The 24,659-nt window shown below is 36.4% G+C and overlaps 1 protein-coding gene across 3 annotated transcripts in view; it reads right to left on the reverse strand.

Annotated features, from left to right (window-relative positions):
* FRS2 (fibroblast growth factor receptor substrate 2) overlaps positions 1–24,659 on the reverse strand; it is a 110,656-nt gene that overhangs the window by 42,960 nt on the left and 43,037 nt on the right. For 2 of the 3 annotated variants that reach the window (XM_069584673.1, XM_069584674.1), the window contains exons 2-3: positions 12,557–12,652; positions 11,590–11,632 (exon numbers count right to left, since the gene is read on the reverse strand). The exons of the other annotated variant lie outside the window; for it this stretch is intronic. The gene's annotated coding sequence lies outside the window, so the exon portion shown is untranslated. The remainder of the gene's footprint in view (positions 1–11,589; positions 11,633–12,556; positions 12,653–24,659) is intronic. 3 annotated transcript variants of the gene reach the window in all.

Genomic DNA, 24,659 nt, shown 5'->3' on the forward strand with positions numbered 1-24,659 from the left:
AGAAAATAATATGCAGCAATAAGAAGTAAGTCAGCTGTCTTTAAGCTTTTTGTTTTACGGTATAATGGACTCAACTTGGACAAAACCACAGGCATCTATGAGAATAACATAGATTTCCATCAATCTAACAAAGAACTGATTTCCCTTTAAATGTTGAGTTCTTTCTCAATCACTACCAGCGTTCAGCAGATTCTGCTACTGGTTAAGAATTTGGATGAGATGACTTGAGTTTCTTACAACTGAAGTAAATTTCAAAAACTAACCTAAAAAATACTTTGCATTAAAAAGAACACAGAGAAAGATGTAAGAAAAGAGCTTTTAAATACTTAGAAATATAAAGTAATGGTTCTACGGAATTTTAAAAACCATATTCAACTAATCCTAAGCAAAATGCAAAGAAAAAATAAAGAAAGGAAAACAAGACAGAGATAACTCCAATGAACAGCAAGAAAGAAAAACTGTTCATCATTTTTTGTCCATTTCAAAGTTGTTTACAATCTTGCCTGACAAAAATCTTGCATGGCTCCCCCTATTCCCCCGAAAGTAAAAATTAAAAAACTTTTTAACAGCCTGGCCTACAAGGTCTCAAACACTTTAGTATGGTTTTCTGCCCTTCTGACTCCAGTACTGATCACAGGTGCTTAAACAACTCTCCCCTCCACTCTGCTCCAGCTACACAGGCTGGCTCCTGGCTGTTTCTGAATACACTAAATATGCTCCTACCTCAAGGTTTCTGTAATTGTTCTATCTGCAACACTCTTCTGCCAAATACCCACATAGCCTGTTCCCTTACTTGTCTCAGGTCTTTGTTCACAAACCAATTCTTAAGAGAACTCTCCTGAGCAATCTACAGAAAACACCTAAACCTTCACTCCACAAAAGCAACCCGTTCCTATTATACTGCTTTGGTTGGTGGTTTAGTCATTAAGCCGTGTCCGATTCTTATGACTCCATGGAGCCCACCAGGCTCTTCTGTCCATGGGATTTTCCAGGCAAGAATACTGGAGTGGGCAGTCATTTCCTTCTCCAGGGGCTCTTTCCCACCCAGGGATCAAACCAGTGTCTCCTGCATTACAGGCAGATTCTTAACCAACTGAGCTGCCAGGGAAGCCCTATTACACTGCTATGTTATTCACCAAATGACTATTGCCAGCAGCTATGCTATATTTTAATTTCTTCTTCCCTAAAGCCACAATAAAATGTAAACTCCATGGGGGCAAAGATTTGTCTTCACTGCTGTATCCCCAGTGGCTTGAGAGTGCCATACACATGTTAATTGCTCAGATAGTTTTACTTTGAATGAATAAATACCCTATTATTGGATAATGTTTTACATTAGCAACACACATATGATAAATGCTGCCCCTGAATTTCTAAAAATATTAAAACATATCGATAAAACTATAAACAATCTCATATTTCTACTGGTTAATATATCACTTAATAGTTATTTTTTAATAGTTATTTTTTTTTCTCCTACCAGTTTTATTGAGAAGTAATTGACATACAGCATGTATAAGTTTAAGATGTACGGCATGATCTGACTTATAATATGAAATGATTACTACAATATAGCGAACATTCACTTTCTCACACAGATACAAATAAAATAATTTTTTTCTCCTTAATTTTTTTCTCCTTTTCTCCTTTCTCTTAGGACTTACTCTTTTAACAATTTTCATGGATAACATTCAGAGGTGTTAATTATATTTATCACATGGTACATTACATCCCTAGTACTTGTCTATCTTCTAACTAAAAGTTTATACATTTCAGCTACTTGCATTCTTTAAAATAGAGCTTAAAATTATCAGTTAGATTTGTATAAACACTGAGTCACTTCATGAAAAATGCTGTGAATTTTAGTATATAATGCCACAAAATTTCTCTTAGAAGTAATGCTATCATGTGGTTTAAAAGTGGGCAAGTATACTCACAAGATTCAAATTGTATCAGATGTCTTCCTTTTCATACTACATAAAGACTGCCATCTGGATTACAGTTTTTATACATGCGATGCCTCAAGAGTATCTGGGCAACTCAATTGCCTAAGAGTCATTATCCAAGCTGTATCAATTCCTCCAAGCTAGGTCAGTCCTTGAAGTTCCTGAAGTCTTGGGACGGGCCTACTTGAAGGAGAATACTCTAGGACTGAGACTACTGTTTATATTAACCTTCAAAGGTACCTAATATTAACTAGTATTGTCTCAATAGCAGCTGAACTACCTGTGATGTGCAATTCCAAAATCAATATCTTTGGTCTAATTATTTGATATATCTATGATTCAGTTACTTGGGAGTTACTTCAGCTAAAAAAGGAATGCAATTACGTAAGTGGAAAGCACAAGTCTGGAAAATCACAGGCTGCTGAAATAATGATTAAGCTATTAACAGTATATTAATTTCTTCAAATATTTTCTTTCTCTGCATTAATTCATGCAAAAATCTGTTTAAAAATTCAAAGAACAAAGGGCTCATCTTTTTTCTCTTCATCTACAAGTAAGCCAAAAGTAAACCTAAAAAAGGCTGTAAATTCCTATTATGTTAAGGCTGAAATTTGTTTAAGATTGGGTTAGCTACCATGCACATTTTCACTTTAATTAAATTACTAAAAAGTAACATATTTATTTGTTAAAACTAAGTATGACTGATAGAAAGGGAAAATACTCAGAATATATTACTCCTCCTTGTTACCAGCCAAGATATATGTGGATTGGAGGCAACAAATGCTGTTTTCCTAATGTATGGAAACCAATTAATCTTTCAAGTCTCCAAGGCAAAATTGTTCTGAAAACAGAAAAATAAGTTACTTATTTGAAATCAACATCTCTATTTAAATTACTAAAAATAAGATTATATTAAAGAGTTAAGAAAGAACTTCCAGGCAACAAATTACTCATTTAAAGGTGTTGTCAATATTTCTTACAAGAATTTTGGTTGATTTAAAGATTAAAAATTTTTATGATAGTAAAGGACTTAGATTATAATAAACACAACTTTCTAACATTTGTGAGCAGGCTTTCAGCTGGCAGCAAATGCAGCGTAATAAATGTTGGGCCTGTTTGCAAGAACCAGTTATGCAATATCCTCAAGCAAATTACTCTTTTACTAGATTTTTTTAAACTTTTGTTGCTCCAGGAGTAAAACACATTTAAGAGTGGAATATAAGCAAAAATCTGGTAAAAGTTGTGAAGCACATGCTTTCTGGGTTTAAAAAAACATTTTGAGGGTTCAGTACTTTTTTATAATAAACTTTATTTTTAGAACAATTTCAGAAAAAAACAGAGGATAATACACATTTCCCATATACCCCACATCCAGAGTTATCTATTAACGTTTTATATTGGTATTGTAACTTTGTTACAACTGTTGTTGTTCAATCCCTCAGTCTTGTCTGACTTTTTGCAACCCCACTAACTGCAGCATGCCAGGCACCCCTGTCCTTCACTATCTCCTGGAACTTGCTCCAACTCATGTCCATTGAGTTGGTGATGCCATCCAACCATCTCATCCTCTGTCATCACCTTCTTCTCCTGCCTTCAATCTTTCCCGGCATCACAGTCTTTTTCTAATGAATCAGCTCTATCCATCAGGTGGCCAAAGTATTGCAGCTTCAGCATCAGTCCTTCTAATGAGTATTCAGGATTGATTTCCTTTAGGATTGACTGATTCGATCTCCTTGCAGTCCAAGTGACTCTGAAGTCTTCTTCAACACCACAATTCAAAAGCATCAATTCTTCAGTACTCAGCCTTCTTTATGGTCAACTCTCATATCCATACATGACTACTGGAAAAATCATAGCTTTGCCTAGACAGACCTTTGTCAGCAAAGTAATGTCTTAATTTTTAATATGCTGCCTACATTTATCATAGCTTTTCTTCCAAGGAGCAAGCATCTTTTAATTTCATGGCTGCAGTCACCATCTGCAGTGATTTTGGAGCTCAAGAAAATAAAGTCTGCCACTGTTTCCATTGTTTCCTCATCTATTTGCCACGAAGTGATGTGAATGGATGCCATGATCTTCACTTTCTGAATGTGGAGTTTTAACCCAACTTTTTCACTCTCCTTTCATCAAGAGGCTCTTTAGCTCTTCTTCACTTTCTGCCATTAGGGTGGTATCATCTGTGTATCTGAGGTTACTGATATTTCTCCCAGCAATCTTAATTCCAGCTTGTGCTTCATTCAGCCCAGCATTTCTCATGAGGTACTCTGCATATAAGTTAAATAAGCAGGGTGACAATATACATCCTTGACGTACTCCTTTCCCAATTTGGAACCAGTCTGTTGATCCATGTCCGGTTCTAACTGTTGCTTCTTGACCTGCACACAAGTTTCACAAGAGGCAGGCAAAACTTTCCACCGTTTATTGTGATCCACACAGTCAAAGGCTTTAGTGAAATCAATGAAGCAGAAGTAGGTGTTCTTCTGCAATTCTCTTGCTTTTTCTATGATCCAATGGATGTTGTCAATTTGATCTCTGCTTCCTCTGCCTTTTCCAAATCCAGTTTCAACATCTGGAAGTTCTTGGTTCACTTTGAAGAAGTACTGGTGAAGCCTAGCTTGGAGAATTTTGTGCATTACTTTGCTACCTTGTGAAATGAGTGCAATTGTGTGTGCAGTGGTCTGAAGATTCTTTGGCATTGCCCTTCTTTGGGGTTGGGATGAAAACTGACCTTTTCCAGTCCTGTGGCCATGGCTGCGTTTTCCATATCTGCTGGCAGACTAGTGCAACGCTTTAACAGCATCATCTTCTAGGATATGATTTGAATTTCTTGGTTTTTACATAAGTCTTTTTGTGTCAGGATCCTACCCATGATACCACATTACATTTAATCATCATATGCCTGTAGGCTCCTCTTGGCTCTACAGTTTCTCAGATTTTCCTTGTTTTTGATGACCCTAATACTCCTGGGGAATACAGGTCAATTATACTGTTGAACATCCCTCTAATAGGACTTATCTCATGTTCTTCCTTTTTTAAAAAAATTCAATTTAACTTTCAATTCAATTCAATTTTCAATTAAAAACAAAAACAAAAAAACAGTCCATTTCTCCCACCCTCCACCCACTGCCTCTGGCAACCACTGCACTCTTCAATCTATAAGCTGGGCATGGTGAGGTGCAGGTGATTGGTTTCTTTGTTTTTAGATTCCACATATAAGTTCTTTTACTGGTAAGTCTTTTACTGACTTATTTTACTTAACATAATGCCAAGTCAATCCATGTTACAACTGTCAACATTTCTTTTTATGGCTGAATAATATTCCATTGTATATAAATATCACTTCATTATCTATTAATCCATTATGGATAGTTAATTATTTCCATATCTTGGCTATTACAAATCATGCTACAATGAACATGGGGAGGTGCATATATCTTTTTGAGCGGGTGCTTTTATCTTCTTCAGATAAACACCCCAAAGTGAAATTGCTAGATCATATGGTAGTTCTTGGAGAAGGGCATGGCAACCCACTCCAGTATTCTTACCTGGAGAATCCCATGGACAGAGGAGCCTGGCAAACTACAGTCCACAGGGTTGCAAAGAATCAGACATGACTGAAACAACTTAGCATGCATGCACACATGGTAGTTTTAGTTTTAATTTGAGGAACCTCTATACTATTTACCATAGTGGCTACAACAATTTACATTCCCATCAACATACACAAGGGTTTCCCCTTCCTCCACATCCTCACCAACATCTCTTAATTCCAGTCTTACTGATTAGAGTCATTCTAGCAGGTGTGAGGTGCTATCTCACTGTGGCTTGAATTTACATTTTCCTGATGATTAATGACATAAAGCATCTTTTCATGTACTTGCTGGCTATCTGTATGTCTTCCTGGTGAAAAATTTCCATTTGGGTTTTCTGCCCATTTTTTAAACTAGATTGTTTTTTGCTATGGAATTAGAGTTCTTCATATATTCTGGATATTAACCCCTTATCAGATATATGATTTGCAAGTATTTTCTCCTACTCAGAAGGTTGCCTTTTTTGCTGTTGTTGATGGGTTTCCTTGCTGAGAAGTTTTTAGTTTGATGTAACCCCACTTATTTTTGCTTTTGTTGCTTTTGCTTTCAGGGTCAGATACAAAAAATCATTACCAAGACCTATGTTAATAAGATTCCCAACTAGACAACATATTCTTAGTACTTCCAAATAATTCTAAAGTTAAAGTACAAAATAAACAATTATCAGGAACACCTCATTCACTTGGGAAACTATTATCACAGTATACATGACCGAAAGGGATACGTCAGAAAGAACATGTATCTCAAGATAAATTTTTTTATCAACATGAAAGTATAAGCCTAACAAGCAAAATAAACTCATTCCCATTTCATCCACCACAGAACACCCTTCCCTTTACCCAAAACACACACATATATATATACACAAGGTAAACATTTTAAACCTAAACTGTAACCCTCTGGCTCACATGAAAACAAAACTATTTTAACCACACACAAGCTCCCGCACTCAGACTTGTAGTTTCTACATGCTGCCCACACAGCATTTTGTGAGCATGTGATTAGGAGGAATGATGCACAATCACACCACATTCCTTCCCTCAGCTCACACATCAAGAACTTGCCCTCTCAGCTGCATTCTTCTCCCAACAGCCATGGTCACCTTAGCAACCCTATGCTCCTAATATGGACAGCTGCTCCATTTAAAGTCAGCCCTTCTTGGCAGGGAAAATGCTTGTTCTTCAAATTGGGGGAGAGAGGAGAGGTTTTCCTTTCAATACACATTGCAGGGGTTGATTTAACTTGATCAGCACTTTTGTTCTGCGGCAGCAATTTGTGTTGAGTTTCAACCTACTTTGAGTTTTGCTTTTTTGTTTTTAATTTAAAAGCAAATGGCTAAAAAATAAAATCAAAGCAGCTAAAATAGAATTCTCAGAAAGAGTGGAACATGAAACAAAAAGGTATCTGAAATAACTGTATTTTATAAAAAGATACAGCTATCTACGTTTTTGAAAGTTAAAATTTACTTAGTCTGAACCACAATATCTGAAGCCTTAATATACAGTAAGAAGTCAGTCAGGAAGACCTGTCATAGCCTATTTTTGAACAACAACATTGCTAAGTTTCAAAGTGCTGTAACTCCAATCTATTTAATAGGCTATGAGTCGATCTGCTTCCCTTTATCCCACCACCTACATGTGAAATCTTTCCACAGGCTCAAATGTAAACCAGATATTGAACCAAATGACCAGTATAATCCCAGGATCCTCTAGACCTGGAATGACCTAGCACAGCACTGGATTACTCAAAACCAACCTTGATCTGTGTGTGTACCACTAAAGCCAGGCCTGAACCAAAGCAAGTCTCTCAGATGAAAGATACAGGTTTATGATACAGTTTGCCTGATTTTCATACTAAAAACAAATTATTGGGGAGGGGTGGGGCTACCACATTCTGAAACATGTGAGATCAAATTGCTTGTTCCATACCCACAAAAGGAATCTAATTCCCATTAGTCAAAATTAAACACTTTATTTTTGCGTAAAACAGGCAAGTTCAAACTAAAAAAATTCACAGTATTTGTATATTTGTTCTAAGCTGGAAAACTGCTGAAATAATTTTAATGTGGGCAAAATCCATATTAATTTATTAAGTACTATTATAGTGAATGTTAAGTTCAATGAATACCATCTATATCATTTACTGGTTATATTTTTGCATGTATATGTGTGTTTTTTAAACTTCTCAGGCTATGCAGTTCCTTTGGTTAGAAACATTTCTTCCACATTAAAACAATCTTTGTAATTACATCTTTTATACAGAGCAAAATATCCATTTATAGGGTGGCAATGTAGATTAGTAAAAAGAAACTAAAGCTGATTTTATGACTGGTTTCCTTATTTGTAAAATGATAATAATATTCATTCTACTGATGGCATGTGTCAACATAACAATGTAAAAATGATGAAATTATTATGCCATACAAAAAACTCCAAAGTTTAAGCGACCAGACAAAGGGACTATATATTACGTGAGGTCTAATTCCCTGAATTGCTATTTTTAAAAAGAGTCAAGGGAGTATTCAACAATGAATGGAATACCAAATCAGTATCAATTTCAAGAGGTTCCAGTCTTCCAACCAAATATTTTACAAATATTTAAGTGCTGACATATAAATAACTACTTCTTTCAAAAAGCCTCAACACTGGCTTTTAGCAGATGTGAATTCCCTGACCCTTTTCCATTCCACTACTGAATCAATTCCACATTTCCTCCTGTCCCCTAAGATCCTCTTCCCACCAAAAGAACACTGCTCCCAAATACCTCACTATCTTTTTCCATCTGACAGAAGCCCCTCTCTGATATGATCAGTGCTATCATTATCCTCCTTAATGTCAGGGTCCATCTTATCCTCTCCTAGGAGTTTCTCCCTCTCCCCCTCTTCAAGACTACAAGGCATATCATCACCACAAACTGGGAGATTTCAAAGTTTCCACTTATAGTATCTAGTTAGGGGATCCAAGAGAAGTTACTTCTGCTGACACTATGCTTACCACAGATGAAAATGTCTCTCTGCATCTCAAATTTAGAATCTTGCATCTGTACTGTTCTTACTCTGTGTTACGATTCAGTGATGGGGATTCAAAGAACATGATTCTGCTTCAATGGAGTAACAGAAAAAAGAAGATGTTCATATATAATTTAATGCAGAAATTAATTAACAAGCAATAAGTAATGAGCAGATTCTCTAATATTACTGGTATTATCTTTCAACTATTGGGCTTTTGCCAGCTAATATTGAGACCTAAGCATTTTAACATACTGTTTCTAGAAAAAAAAATGTATGTTTCTCTTAAGCCCTACAATTCTTTTCTTTGAAAATTCTAACAGACTCCTAGATAGACACTCTTCTAAATAGATGTTTATATTTCCTGTAATCTTCCACAGGATCCTAACTTCTGTTCTAATTCTTAACTTCAATTCTAATATAAAGAAATAAGCATAAATTGATCTTTACTTAAATGAAACTTAAACGCTCATTTTATGTGCCTTATATGTTTAAGAAATTTTACATCTAATAGCTTCATTTTAACAAACAACCTGGAATACAAGAAACCAGTTGGACAAAACAAATTAGATGACCACTCAGGCAGATCTTAGAAAAAAAATAAGAGAATAAGGTGGAGGGAACTATAAGAATTAGATTATTACCTAATGTATAATTAAAATATAAGCATATAAAATAATAAAACCTTTAATAAGATAAAAACAAAAAGATACACAACAAATACATTTAAAGGTCACTTATACAGGGACTAGATAGAAAATGGAAGAACAATTCTTTAATCAACCAATGATAAGTGGATATGATACAAACTGAGGAATATCGCTAACTCACTATCCCTAACTGTGAGGTTAAAAACTAGTACTTAGTATTAATCATGTGGCCTCTCTCTCATCATTCAGCGATCATTCATCCCATCAGTGATCACTACTGAATTATTACTTTATTTAAATCCATGGTTGTCTGTGGGTCCTTTTTATCACCCTAACACTTCAGGATATGTTCCCATTTCAGTACAGTAACATTTTGTAAGGATTACTGTTTCTTCAACTCTCAGCTTGACACTTTTCTTTTTAAATGGCACTCCAAAATAAGGTACAATAGCTAGCATAAAAAAGGTGCAAATTTTTGTGCATTTTAAATTCTGTATGCACCTAAATCATGTTGTGTCTCAAGCAGCAACATATGTTTTGACGTACAATTCTAGACTAGTCAACATGAAATCCTCTGCCTTTCCTCCTGTCTTCAGTGGAGAGCAGAAGTTAAACCTGTGTTACAGGACTATGGCAGGGTTAAGGGGAATTCCCCAGGCTTAGCAATAGTGGAGGCTAGAGCTGTTACCACTCCTCAGTCTAAAGGGTAAAGGAAGTGTCATTACCAGGCCCTAGAAGAGTAGTGGCAGAAGAGGGCCTCTTGACAGAGGCAACAGCAACACACTGGTACTTCAGACAAAGCCATCCTATTTCATAATAAACAAAAGCTGCCCCAAATTTAAATAACTTTTAAAATTCTGATAAAATATACATAATATAAAATTTATCATTTTTAAATGTAGGGTTAGCAATAATTTAACTTGCCATGTCCTTTTAATACCTTTAACTGTGTAGCAGAGTGATACTATATAAATGTGAATAATCCTTTTAAGATCATTTTTACTCTAAAAAAATTATGAAAACATCTGGATATGTACAAAAATATAGATCTACTGAATACATATAGGGGAACCCTATGGGCACAGACAACATATATATAGACAAGATATGCATCATCAATGTATCATACTTTTTACTGATGAATGACATTTAAGTTTTATTTGCCAAAAGAACAGTTGTCAAAGATGTAACAGGTCAGTTCACTAAGATTAAATTTTCTGAAATTTCCGTTTTAACTTTTAAGCATTGTTGTCCAGGAAAAGAAGGATCTGGATCTCTCCTGAAGTACTGCCTTTCAATAATGCCCTGGAAGATCAGACAGTGCTATTCAAAGGTTCAAGGATCCCCTCCCTTAACCTCCTATAAGTAGAAGAAAAAAGTAGGGGAAAAGAGTTTCACAAGAAACTTGGAAATCAAAGCTTGGTAATTCGCTCTCCCTTCCTCCTTATTAGCTAATGGGTCCCCTTTATTTCCAGTTATCAGGATAAAAACTGACTTGATTAACTAAATCTGTGGCAGATACAAGAACAGGTAGAAAAGATATGTGTTGGGTGTGCGTGTCCCCCTCAGGACAGAGGATACTGAAAAAGGAGAAAAAATGAGAAAGTTATTTGATCTGACAGATTGAATTCATCTGTAGTGATCACTACTACCGATGCCAAAAGTTCCTGAGAAAACTTAACCAAATAAGTTCTTAATGCTGCCAAGCAATTGATTTTAAGTTATCTGGTAGAAGGTAAGCATACTGATAATGAAATTTTTCTATCTATTCACGTGAACATTTCATCCTTTATAAATATAAAGAGAATAATAATGTACATCAATGATGATTTAAACTCCATTGTAAAGGTGATCATTCAGGATTTTTTTTTTTAAATACTAGATGTTGCTCAATCTTTTACTACTTATCTGGTAGGAAGCATTCCACTTTTTAAATAAAGGAGTTATACATTTTCCATAGATAGAAGCATAGCTAAATAATCTCCTTTAACTTACAATCCCTAAGAGAGTTCCTATGATCCCACTTTATAGTGAAGTCATTTAGATAGCACTATCCACTGAGGTAAAAGGTAAATGGGCCTCAATGAAAAAAAGAACTTTTTCCTCAAAATGGTCAAACCTACTCCTAAAGACGCTAGAAATGAGCCCTGACTATGAAAAGCAGTATTTGAATTTCAAGGTGACTATTTTAATCAGATCCTTTTAATCCTAACTTTAAATAAGATGACCTGTGTCCTGCTAGCAAATTCTGAGGTAGTAAAGGAATAGCTAATAAGTGTGTGAGAATCTTGTAATAATTAAGAAAAGACATGAAATAAGTATGGGGAAAGGATAAAAAAAAAATCCAGAGCAATTAAGCCTACATTTATTTTATTATTTTATTAACAATGTCTTACCTTGTGGAATTCTCTTCTGAGAAAAATAGATACAATTTTGTCCCTAAAAAAATTTTAGGGAGAAAAGTTGAAATGTTAGTTTCAACCAGAAGGTCTTCTGAAAATGAAGTTACAAAATGCATAGTACATTTGGATTATTACAACATTTGGTATTAAAAAGCTTAAGCAACATTAAGTCTCAAATAATAAAAGCATTTACTATCTTCATTAAAACATTTATTATATAATTGATTACTGTATTATAAAAATACTTATGATTCTACTGACAAGTCATTTTTGCTAAGTACATAATAACGTACATAATAATGAATGGCATGTTTTCATATTCTAAGACCTCAGTATTTAATCGGATTTTACTGTTGCCAAGATTTGATATTCTGAAGTGTACTTTTTTTTTAGCTATAATATACGTTATAAAATATAGTTCTTTAATATGTAACATTCACAGGTTTTTACTGTAATCACAAAGTTATGCAACCATCATCACCACCTAATTCTAGAACATTTTTACCACTCCAATAAGAAACTCTGTACTGAAGGGTATTTTTATTCCCAGGAAGAAACATCTTAACAAATTTAATTTTAAAATATATACAAAAAGCATATTCTTTACAACACTATGATCGTAAGTTTTTTTTTTTTTTAATGTGCAGAACAAAGATCAGGGAAACAAATATCTAAAAATTCTAAGAGTGGCTGTACGTGGACAGCAGTATTACAGTGATTCTTTTTCTTATCTTTCCTCAAAACTAAAATTTTATATTACCTTTATAGCTCTTAAAAAAGGTACAGTTAAGACATACATTTTCTAGAGCTATATGCTAGAATTTGTACTGCAATCCAAAAGAAAAACAAAAATACAAGTTGACACATTTTTTTAAAGTCAACTATATTTTTTATTAAATGTTTTTCAAAGTAGACAAAGTAAGTATAAAGCTAAAAAAGAATTTTAAATTTATACACTTACTAATCTGGTTGAAAAGCCACAGCTGCATCTTACTTTATGACAAATTGACTGTTTCATCACTTTTGCATCTGGGCATCTACTTCTTAATGGTCATTTCTGAAATAAAGATGTAGTAATTAAGAACATATTATAACAAAAATATAAAATCTTTAAGGACAATTACCTAAATATTAGCGACTACAGGGAACTGTCAAAAGAGTTCTTAACCAAGCTTCTAAAAAAAATTAACAGGGTTGAGGATGAGGTGGGAGGGCCCCAAAATTAAACAGTTATGTACACATACTGAGTATAAAAATTAACAATGTCTTCAGTCCTCAATCACTTGCACCCATCAATCTTGCCATTTCTAAGGTTGCCACTTATCGACAGGAAAATGAGAAAAGGAAGAGGTGGAAAAGGAATCCTAAAGTTATACATTTGGCTTTTGGGCCTTTTTTTTTTGGCCTCACCTTGCAGCTTAAGGGATCTTAGTTCCCTGACCAGGTATGGAACTCAAGGCCCATGGCAGTGAAAGTACTGAATCCTAACCACTGGATAGCCAGGAAATTCCTAAAATTGAATGTTTGAAAATAATAAAATAATTGCTTATTTATTAAGCTTGTCTACTTCCCCCTCACATCTACAGAAACCTAAGCTCCAGAGCAGATTTTTTTCTCTTATTTACTGCTATCTCTTGAGCATCTAAGACAATGACTGCCATGCCCTAAGTGCTCAGTAAACTGTCACTGAAAGAATAAATAAAATTATGAATGATTTAATGTTAATTGATGAAATATTTAACCTGACAGTATGTCAAAGTGGCAACGTTTCCAAACATCATTTCTTCCAAACATACACCATTAATGTTAGTGCTGACTACTGAATACATCTTTAGTAGTTTCTTTTCTCCAACAAACAAAGTCCATAACTAAAAGACAATCAAGACATGGTCCCCAGGCTTCAAGGGAACAGAATAAAGCCATATATTTTGTGATTTTATTTCTGCAACCTCTGGGTAAGACCCCTAGAAGAGAACTGCTGGACGTGTGACTTTCCTAAATGTTGCCAAATGGCGTGGGTGAGGGCCTTCTTCTTCTTAAACATGTATGCTCTCTGTTGCGGGACCTCCCTGGCAGCACTGGTGGTAAAGAACACGCCTGCCAATGCAGCAGATGTAAGAGATGTGCCTTTGACCCCTGGATCGGGAAGGCCCACTGGAGAAGGAAATGGCAGCCCCAGTATTCCTGCCCAGAGAATCCCATGGACGGAGGAGCCTGGTGCGCTATATGATATTCCATGGAGTCGCAAAGTGTCAGACACCACTGAAGCGACTTAATACGCATGTTCTCTGTTGTGGAGACAGCTAGGAATATAAGAAAAAATCTTTTAGATGGAGTGAAAATCTGACTGATCTCAAGAAAAACCTTCAAGGAACCCAGTAGTACCCACTACTTCCCATCCTGTAGCTGAATTAGTATTCCACACAAGGATGCTCTTCCAGTAAAAAACTGAGGGGAAATACAAATATTACTATAAAATTGCTTTTCTTCCTTTCAAAAAGCAGTGGAAGGATAAATCAAAATCCTTTTTAAATGGTTATCTATAGAGAAAGAGAAAGTAGGTGTAGAAGACAAGGATGGAAGTTATTCTTCTCACAATATATCTCACAGTTTTTACTCTGAAGACATGTTTTAAAGTCAGATGAACATCATATGATAATAACATTTTGAACATCAAAATTATAATGACTACCACTGACTGAAACATTAAATGTATTTTAAAAAATCCATCATCATCTTTCACAGTTACTAGGGCAAGAAGTAATTATCCTGAAAACTAATAATGGAAAAGAATCAAGTATACATCCTGCTGTTCTTACATGAAAGGTACCCCAGAGTAATCAGATCGCCAATAAGTGAAAGCAATCTTTTATAGGATTCCAAATAATGAATGTAGAAAGACCTAACAGAATTATAAAATACCCATTTTACAATCATTAATGAAAAAATAAACCTAATATTTATTCTGGGAGTTTTAATTTCAAAAAAGAAAGTGAAAGTAAAGTCGCTCAGTCGTGTCCAACTCTTTGCGACCCCGTGAACTGAAGCCCACCAGGCTCCTCCGTCCTTGGGATTCTCCAGGTAAGAATACTGGAGTGGGTTGCCATTTCCTTCTCCAGGGGAACTTCCCGACCCAGTGATCAAACCCAGGTCTCCCGCATTGCGGGCAGACGCTTTAACCTCTGAGCCACAATATCCCTAATATTACCACTTCCACCAGCTCCACTCTTACAATGGTACGAACCGCCTTAGTTCTCATCTGCATAAATAGTTCTCCATCTGCTCTCCTAGCTGCTTCCCTTGCTCACCTCAACAAGATTCAGATTAGTTTTTTTCAAAAGAAAATCAGATCATATCAGTCTTCTGCTCAAATCCTCTAATTGAGTCCATCTCACCAGTTTAAGAAGCTTCCCTGGTGGTTCAGATGGTAAAGAATCTCCCTGCAATGCAAGAGACCTGGGTTCGATCCCTGGGTCGGGAAGATCCCCTGGAGAAGGGAATGGCAGCCCACTCCAGTATTCTTGTCTGCAGAACTCCATGGACAGAGGAGCCTGGTGGGCTATGGGGTCGCAAAGAGTCAGACACAACTAAGTAACTTTCACTCACTTCACACCAATCTAAAAGCCAAAATCCTTACAAAGACCATGAGGGCTATGACCTGATACTTCCCTTCCCTATCTTCCTAACCTCACCTCCTACCACGCTCCCTCTTGTTCACTCCAATCTAGCTACACTGGCCTCTTTTCTTAAACTCATCAAGCACGTTCTCACTTCATGCTCAGGTGTTGTACTAATTAACTCCTCCTTTACTTCCCTTAAGACTTGGTTTTTAAGTCATCTCATTGAAGAGGTATATCCTGGTACCCTGCTGCTGCTACTAAGTCACTTCAGTCGTGTCCAACTCTATGCGACCCCATGGACAGCAGTCCACCAGACTCCTCTGTCCACAGGATTCTCCAGGCAAGAATACTGGAATGGGTTGCCATTTCCTTCTCCATCTGGTACCGTAGGCAAACCCGAATATCTGCCTTGGATTTCATTATGTGGTAGAGAATATGTAAGAAGTCAGTCATAAATTTTGAAGATGATAATCACTGAATCAATGAAAAAGCTGGCTTAAAAATCAACATTCAAAAAACTAAGATCATGGCATGTGGTCCCATCACTTCATGGCAGTGAAGCAGTGACAGATCTTATCTTCTTGGGCTCCAAAACCACTGCAGACGGTGACAGCAGCCAAGAAATTGAAAGATGCTTGCTTCTTGTAAGTAAAGCCACGACAAACCTAGACAGTGTATTAAAAAGCAGAGCCGTCACTCTGCCGACAAAGGTCCATATAGTCAAAGCTATGGTTTTTCCAACAGTCATGTACAGATGTGAGAGTCTGACCATAAAGAAGGCTGAGAGTCAAAGAATTAATGCTTTTAATTGTGGTGCTGGAGAAAACTCTTGAGAGTCCCTTGGACAGCAAGGAAATTAAGTAGTCAATACTAAAGGAAATCAACCCTGAATATTCACTGCAAGGACTGATGCTGAAGCTCCAAAACTCTGGCCACCTGATGCAAAGAGCTGACTCACTGGAAAAGACCCTGATGCTGGGAAAGACTGAAGGCCAAAGGAGAAGAGGGTGGCAGGGGATTAGATGGGCAGACAGCATCACCAACTCAGTGGACATGAATTTGAGCAAACTTCAGGAGACAGTAAAGGACAAGGAAGCCGGGCATGCTGCAGTCCATGGGGTTGCAAAGAGCCGGACACAACTGAGCAACTGAACAAGAACAATTGCTGAACACAAAGGTAATCAATTTTCCTATCTTTGTGTCTAAACATCTATGGGCTTCCCTGGTGGCTCAGATGGTAAAATGTCTGCCTGCAATGCGGGAGACCTGGGTTCAATCCCTGGGTCAGGAAGATCCCCTGAAGAAGGAAAAGGCAACCCACTCCAGTACTCTTGCCTGGAAAATTCCATGGACAGAGGAGCCTGGTAGGCTACAGTCCATGGGGTTGCAAAGAGTCAGATACAACTGAGCGACTTCACTTTTTTCTTTTCTTTAAACATCTATGAAGCTATACTGTCCCTTTTAAAAGATTCTTATGTTAACACCTTCAAAGAATTAATGAAAATACAGCTATCATAATGTGGGTGGCTTTTTTTTTTTCAGGTTTGATTTTGTTTTTAAATCATCTGTATTATAACCCTAGAAAGAAGTGGTGAAAGATTTGCAGTATTGAGTCCCATTAAAAAGCAGCTAGCAAAATAAACGGCATTCCCTTTCCTCCCACTCCTGTAGGGATTTGTTGGAGAATACATTATAAAATTTCAAGTAAACTCACGAAAAGTTTGACTCTTTCAAATTTATCTGTTACCTTTAGGCACCATGATCACCAGAAAGAGTCAAAGGAACTCAATAACTCCAACATGACTAGACTAGTTATGACATGGTAGAGATGTTTGAACTGAATAATTTTTTAAAAATAAACAAACTCCCCGTGGGCTAAGGCCTACTCTGCCTTTTAAACATCCTGTGTGTGGCTGGCAAGCTTCAGGGTCCTAAGAGAGATAGCCAGAGGACAGAGAAAACAAGTATGACTCAGTGGTCATATTTAACAGTCTCTGAAGACCAAAACAAAAGATACCAGTTCTGGCAAGAGTTCTCTAGAATTGCCCCAAAACTGATTTATCCACATACCTTTCATCTGAACAATCTATTTTCACTTAGTTTAAGGCTCACAAAGCATTTGTTATGTGCCTATCAGACCTCATATACAAAAATAAACCAAAAGTATAATGAAAACAATCAGCTGGAGTTCTAAGAGTTGGATGATGAATCTAATGTTAAAATCTGCTTTGTCTGGGGAGGGAGGTGAAGAGAACTCTTGAATACTGTTGTGTAGCAATGCCTCCAACTCACTGGAAATCAGACTTCAACCACTTAAGAAAAGGCTAGTGATATTAAAGGAAACTTTACTGAGCAACTTCTGTGTGCCAGATATTTATATTAGCTTGCTTAATTCTCAGAACTTCCCTATGGGAAAGGGATTAACAAAACAGAGTGGTTAAATAACTTGTCCAAACCAGAAAGAAACAGCTTCAGAATGCAAAATCTCAGTCTCCCTTTTTCACTGTTATAATCTGCACTAAACTAGAATAAAATGATTAGTCACAACTACCACATTTGCCCCATAGGAGTAACATGTAACTCCAGGCTGCTCATTTGAGAAATCTATTCTTCCAAAGTTGCTTTAAATAAGAATGCAAAAGAGGAAGGTCCACTGTTATACATTAATAAGAAACATGTAGCATTAGGGATGAACCAGAAGAATATGCTACATTTATCTCTAAGAGAACTGAGTAAAATCACAGCTCACTAATTAGTATTCATTCATAATGATTAACCTGAATCACCCTAAGTATCTGATAGCTATTCCATATTCTCTGAGAAGTCAGGGGGAAAATGTTAAGATTTAATAGAGTAGGTAACACAGATACTGACCATAATAGTTTCTGTACTTTTCTGGATGTTTGAAATACTTCTGTCTCTTTCTCTCTTGTTACATAGATATATACATACACATATATACATTAAAAGTTTTTCATTAACTTCTTAAAATTTACAACAAGATTATTAGTTATGATTCCTAATTTTCCTTTTCTGGAAAATTCTCTCATGTGGAACACCTTCCTGACACTATAACACATACTGACTTCAGTTCTTTTTATTGTTGTTGCTATTCACCCAGAAGCAATTTTATTTTTAATTGGAGGGTAACTGTTTTTCAAGACTTCAGTTCTTTATATTCAACAGAATCTAATTTTTAACATGTTATTATACTTTTTTCTAAAGTGTACATTTGTTACTAGATGCACACACTGCCTATCAAAACAATGAAAGTGTCATACCTATCATAAAATAAAAATCAAGGTCATTAGTTAACTATCAAGACACATTACCCAGGAAATGTCCTCAGTTATTTGGAGAACATGAAGATTCCTTGGAACAAATTATCCCCATTGACTAAAAAACACACCATTTAAAAAGCTTACTGCTTTACACAGAACAGGGACTCAACAGATTCATGATTTAAAATTCCCAAATACCTTGATTGTGTCTTCTAAATACTTGATTGTGTCCTGGGAATTTTCAGCATAAATTAACACTTAAAAAAAGAAACCTCCCTCACAATCTCAAATGATTGCACTAATGGTTAAGAATGATGAGGGGAAGAGGAAGACATACTCGTCCAGGGCACTGATCTTAAACAGCTTTCCCCGACAGGGTCTGCTGCTTTGCTTTGCACGTTAACAAAATGGAAGTGCACAGCCATGGAGTATGGATTGCTCCTCGAAGCTTTACCATACACCTCCTCTCCCTACAGTTAGTGTTTGCCTCTCTCCTTCCCTTCCTTCCTCTGGTACACAATATGAATAACTGTTACTTTAAAAAAGTTTTAAAAGTCTTTCTTGAAGTTGTTATGATATTGCTCCTGTTTTATGTTTTGCTTTTAAGCCCAGAGGCATGTGGGATCGAACCCACACCCCCTACATTGGAAGGCAAAGTCTTAACCACTGGACCGCCAAGGAATTCCATCAAAACTTTTGAAACATGCTACTCACATTCGGGCCATGATAATAAAATATATTTCTTAGTTAAAAAAATAAAAAAGACATCTTAACATATGAGTCTATGTAGAACATTAAGGTAAGTATCTCCTGAGTTAGTTTTCTTCTGTGTCTTCAACATTATATATAATGAAGAGATATATACAAATCTAAATATCACAGAGCCTGTGGCTTACTGTTTTTCATGAGTTTTTGATATAACACAAAAAAATACTCACTATGGAGAGTAGTTTGGTATGAAGGCAATTTTACTTTGACTCTGTTCCAGGGGGTTGAGTTTTTTGAATACCAAGAGTATTTGACAGTCTCTTCTTGAAGATGCTCTAATATGCATGTGTCCCCACAAATTGTAACCCAACTGCATTAACTTCCTCAAAAACGGAAACAATTTTTATAAAGCTCACTTTGGCCCTTGTATTTTCTAGGAGATAATCAGTAATTCAAAAATAGAAGTCAACCTAGAAGAGTTATACTTTTTTTCTACATTCCTTCTTTATCTGCTAGGAGGAAACTACTATTTCCATTCTTTAGTAGTTCTGCTGCTACTGCAAAGTCACTTCAGTCGTGTCCGACTCTGTGTGACCCCATAGACGGCAGCCCACCAGGCTCCCCCGTCCCTGGGATTCTCCAGGCAAGAACACTGGAGTGGGTTGCCATTTCCTTCTCCAATGCGTGAAAGTGAAACGTGAAAGTGAAGTCACTCAGTTGTGTCCGACTCCTAGCAACCCCATGGACTGCAGCCTAATAGGCTCCTCCATCCATGGGATTTTCCAGGCAAGAGGACTGGAGTGGGGTGCCATTGCCTTCTCCAGTTAGTAGTTCTGGTAGACTCTAAATATTTTCAACAAATGTAACAGACACAAATTTTCCCCACAATCAAACTCTTAATTTCTCATGGTGGGCACTTCACAAAGGAAAATGAAAGAAAGAATGGCCAATGCCTTCAATCAGTTTTCAACAAAATGAAAAGCAGAATTCATGTTTCACGATAGAACCTTCAGTAAATCCATAACCCAGGGGACTCAAATAAGCTATACCTGTTTTCTCTGAACTAAAGCTAAGAAATATTGTTTCTCCTAAAATCCACAAACTTTCACTTACAGCCATCTGATAATTCAAAGGAATTCAGTGACCCTCTATAACTGTCCTTCTTCACTATATTGATACATAGAGAATTTCCTTAATATTCTATATTTAAATGCTATGTAGAGGGGGAAAAATGGTAAGGAGGAGGGTGAGAAAGACAAGCCTCATAAATTGGCCACATTAGAAATAACAGAACAGATTTTGAGATGGGGAGGGGGGAGAAACCTGTGAAATCATTTTATATTTTATAGGTGAAGAAAATGAAGCGGCAAGTAAGCAAGGAAAGACGTGAAGTTCATATTATAAACAGTATTATACCCTAGAATTACCAATTCCAACAAATCTAAAATAGGCGCTTTAGCTTAACACATATATTATACACACACACACACACACATATAAAATCAGAACAGATCAGGATGTTTAAGAGTTTAAATGAATGCATGTATTCTGAATACAGTACACAAGTTAAGGGAAGTGAGAAACGGCCTATGCATCCTTTAGGGATGACGGAATTCCAGTAAGTAACCCGATTCCTTGGTACAGTTCTTTAGGACAGTCTATGCCAGATGGATCACTGCTCTGGCCCAGTATGGCATTTTTTACTTAGATGACTAATTAAATGCACCATTAGCTAATGTTTATAAAGATAAGAAAGCGTGTATATGCCAACATCCTGTTTTCAACTTGGTAGTTTCATAAAAGGACTACTGCCCATTTGAGGATTGCTGGTCCACTAAACCTGTTCATGACACAGGAATAAATCTCAAAGTAAAGGAGTGGAACAGCAGAGTATATATATAACATCAACTGCATTTAGACAAAAACCCATTGTATACAGCCTGCACTGAACCAAAAAAAAAAAAATCACAGAGAAATGAGTTCTCAAATTTAGATTTATATTCTAGGAAAGATTAGATTAGGATAAGGACAAAGACATAGTATATTCAATATTAAAAATGTAATACTTAAAGAGAACAAAAGTCACTTTTAATTTCATGGACATTTACCTTACAATAAGTATTTCTCTAGTACCAACTCACATTTAGACTTCTATAAGAGTATGTGTGTGAAAGGGCACTTGGTCTACTCAATTTCACAAAAATTACAGCCTCCCATTTAGTCCCAAAGGTACAAGTGAACAAAATAACATTATAAAGTGCTATTTTAGTAGCATAGAAAAGTCTGTAGAACAGACAGACTCATGCTTAAGGAATAGTTAAGAAGAGTTTTGGTTCATGAAGAAATACTCTAGCTTGGGTGACATCAGGGTAACCACGAGAGTATGTCTTCATGATTTCCCCCCAAATCAAGCTGGATATGCCCCAAGTTAAATAACAGTTCCTATTTATTACTCCTAGACATCACTTTTAAGCTTTAAAATAGAAGTATATAAGTTAATTTAAAATACAAACTAGTCCAAAGGCTTAAAACTTAATTGTTTAAAGACAGCATTGATTCTAACTTAAAAAAAAAAAAACCTCAACAACTTTACTAAAGTAGAAGAGGAGTTTCATCATTTTCAACCTATCAACTTATAATGTGCATGTCCCCCTCATTCCTTCCACATATGTTTGTCTCTGTCCCTCCCTCTCCCAGGCTGTGGGGGGGGGGGGGGGGGACGGGGTGGCGGGAGAGGCGTTATTTCCTCCCTCCTCAATCTTGGCCATGCTAGGTTCCCTCTCCTTGCTAACAGCTCTTACACTCAATTACTGGCTTCCAAGCACCAATACTCGGAAAGAAAACATTTTATCATATTGTATGTAGCCTGTGGCAAATAAGAAAAATAGCCACAAAGTGAAAAACAGAAAAAAATCATTCAATTAGTTGAAAATAGATAAAATTAAAGCCATAAAATTTCACTTCCTTTAAAATGCCTAAATACACAGATATATAATACAAACTACTTTAATAAACTTAGTAGAGTTAATCTAACAGATTTATTTACAGGAGTCTGAGAGAAATATCTTGGGAGAAGGGTTATTAAAAGAGTTAATTTAAGGACTTCCCTGGTGGTCTAGTGGCTAAGACTCCATGCTTCCAATGCAGGGGGTTCAGGTTTGATCCCTGGTCAGGGAACTAGATCCCACATGTCACAGCTGAGTTCGCATGATGGAACACATGTGCAGCCAAATAAACAAACAAACAAAAAAAAAGTTTAGTACAGTAGTTATGAGCACAGGCTTTGGAATCAACTTTGAGTTCATGTCCCAGCTCTACAATGACTAGCTGTGTGATCTTAGCCCGGTTACTTACTGTCTCCCCTTATCACTTCATTTCTAATGGTGTAAGGATGGCCTGTGATAACGTTTATAAGGCAAATCTGCATGGTACCTAGCACACAGTGAGAGCTCAGCACACATTACATGTAAAACATTAGCTACAGTCAATGCTTATCACTCTCTTTGTCTTCCTAGCATCTGAACTCCCTTATTAAGTTTGGGAACTTCACCACCTTATGATTTTAAAAAGTCAAAGAGTTTCCCACATCTTAAATTTAAGAACCTCACACCATTTTTTGATTTCAAAAGGTGAGACACATTTCCACATGTCCTGCATAGCCAGGACATAGGCTCTGCCAAACACAAAAAGCCCATCCCAGAGTAGAAATGGGCAACTAGCGAGCAGGAGAAGAGACCAGAAGGAACTCTCTCTGATACTAATGGTGGAGCAACCGCAGGAAGGTCAAGTCTAGGGCAGAGGTAGCAGCACTCGGAGTCAACCAGTGCTGGCGGTGTCACTGGGGCAGGCTGCGGCGTCTGTCAGTCTGCCTCTGGATGGTATAGGCACCCTCATGGGAATCGTCGTGCAATGTGATTTCGGGCATTGTTTCTGGCTGCTTAGTCCTGAATCTGGTTCTCTAACTCTCAAAACAATTTGATGAGCCACTGAGCTCTATCCAATATTCTTTTAAAATTTACAATATGCTTTAATTGGTTTTTATTGCCACCAACAATTCTGACTGAAACAATCCATTTTCACCTCCCCCAAACTCACGGGGGGGGGGGGGGGGGGGGGGAAGACTGCTTTTAATCTCTCCAAACAAATACAAAACTAATGTACACTTTCAACCAATGGATTTATGCTGTGAGGTCTTGAAAATCTTAGTTTTATAAATTTTGGATAATTCCCCTAATTTAGAATATGAGAAATGCCTAATCTATTTTAGATTTACTTCTAAGGAACACAGTCAAGGAGAAGTAATGACACTGGAAAATAGCTATATGCAAAGGAGTAAGTACCACCACGGTAAACAGAAATTATCCCAACTTGCCTGAGACTACCCTTGCTGTATTCCCAAGAGCTTTCTTGCTAGCAGATTTTTCCTTGGGGTCCTATAACCAAGGGAGTCCCTCCTCCTCTTGAGGGTTAGTTTAAAGACAAAATTTTTAAGTTATCATCAAAAGGCCTTAAATATTCCTATCTTATCAAATAACTCAACAAAATATTTGCATGATACAACCACCTAACTCTCTGTTGCAATAGTGCAGAGCCAGTCAGTGCCTGATTGCCACAGGCTAATTTTTCAGTACATAAAATAATCCTTTCCCTCTGCCAGATTTCTCTGCCTGGCCATTTTGTAGTTCAGTAATGCTTTTTCCATTGTTTAGAATGTTAAGCTCAAATCTGTTAATTTTATTATATGTCAAAATAAATGTAATATAAAGTTTGTGGGGATTAAGAAAATGGGGGTCTAAATTTTTTTTTCATCCCAGGAACCTGCTACCACACAGAGCCAGAACTATGTTTTAATGAATAAAAGAGCAATCTAAACAAAAGAGCAATCTTTAAAAAGTGATAGTCTTTTTGGACTAAAATCTGGAAAAAAGAATCAGGCGTTTAGAAATGTACACTGACATCTAACCTATACTTACCATATTAAAAACTCAGCAGAAAAAAACTGAATTTTGAAAAAGATTTGTGAAAGAAAAAAAAAGGCCACAGAATTTTAGGGCTCATAACAGTTAAAGCTATGTTATAAGACAGAAGCTGTTGTGACCCTGAGAGTTAAGTTACTCACGGAACCGATCTTTTGGTTCCTAGCTGAGTGATGTCATTAAAACAGCTTGCCCTTCAAACAGTCAAAGTTAACTGCACACCACATGGTATTAATTCTTGGATTTAAAATAACAAAAAAATATACTAAATCCAAGGCAAGCAATTTTAATACTCAACTTTTAATATTCTTTAATATAAAGTTTTGTTTTATGATAATTTATAAATACCCTGGACTTATCAGTGAAGTAAAAATCATCAAGAAAAGTAAAAGTTTCTCATAGTATCCATAACTCCCAAGAAGTGTGAAAATCAGTTTTGTCTATGTGCTAAGGGTGTATCACTAATGACCAGTAATAAT

Source organism: Ovis canadensis, chromosome 3, assembly GCF_042477335.2.
Source record: "Ovis canadensis isolate MfBH-ARS-UI-01 breed Bighorn chromosome 3, ARS-UI_OviCan_v2, whole genome shotgun sequence".
Taxonomy (NCBI): Eukaryota; Metazoa; Chordata; class Mammalia; order Artiodactyla; family Bovidae; genus Ovis; species Ovis canadensis.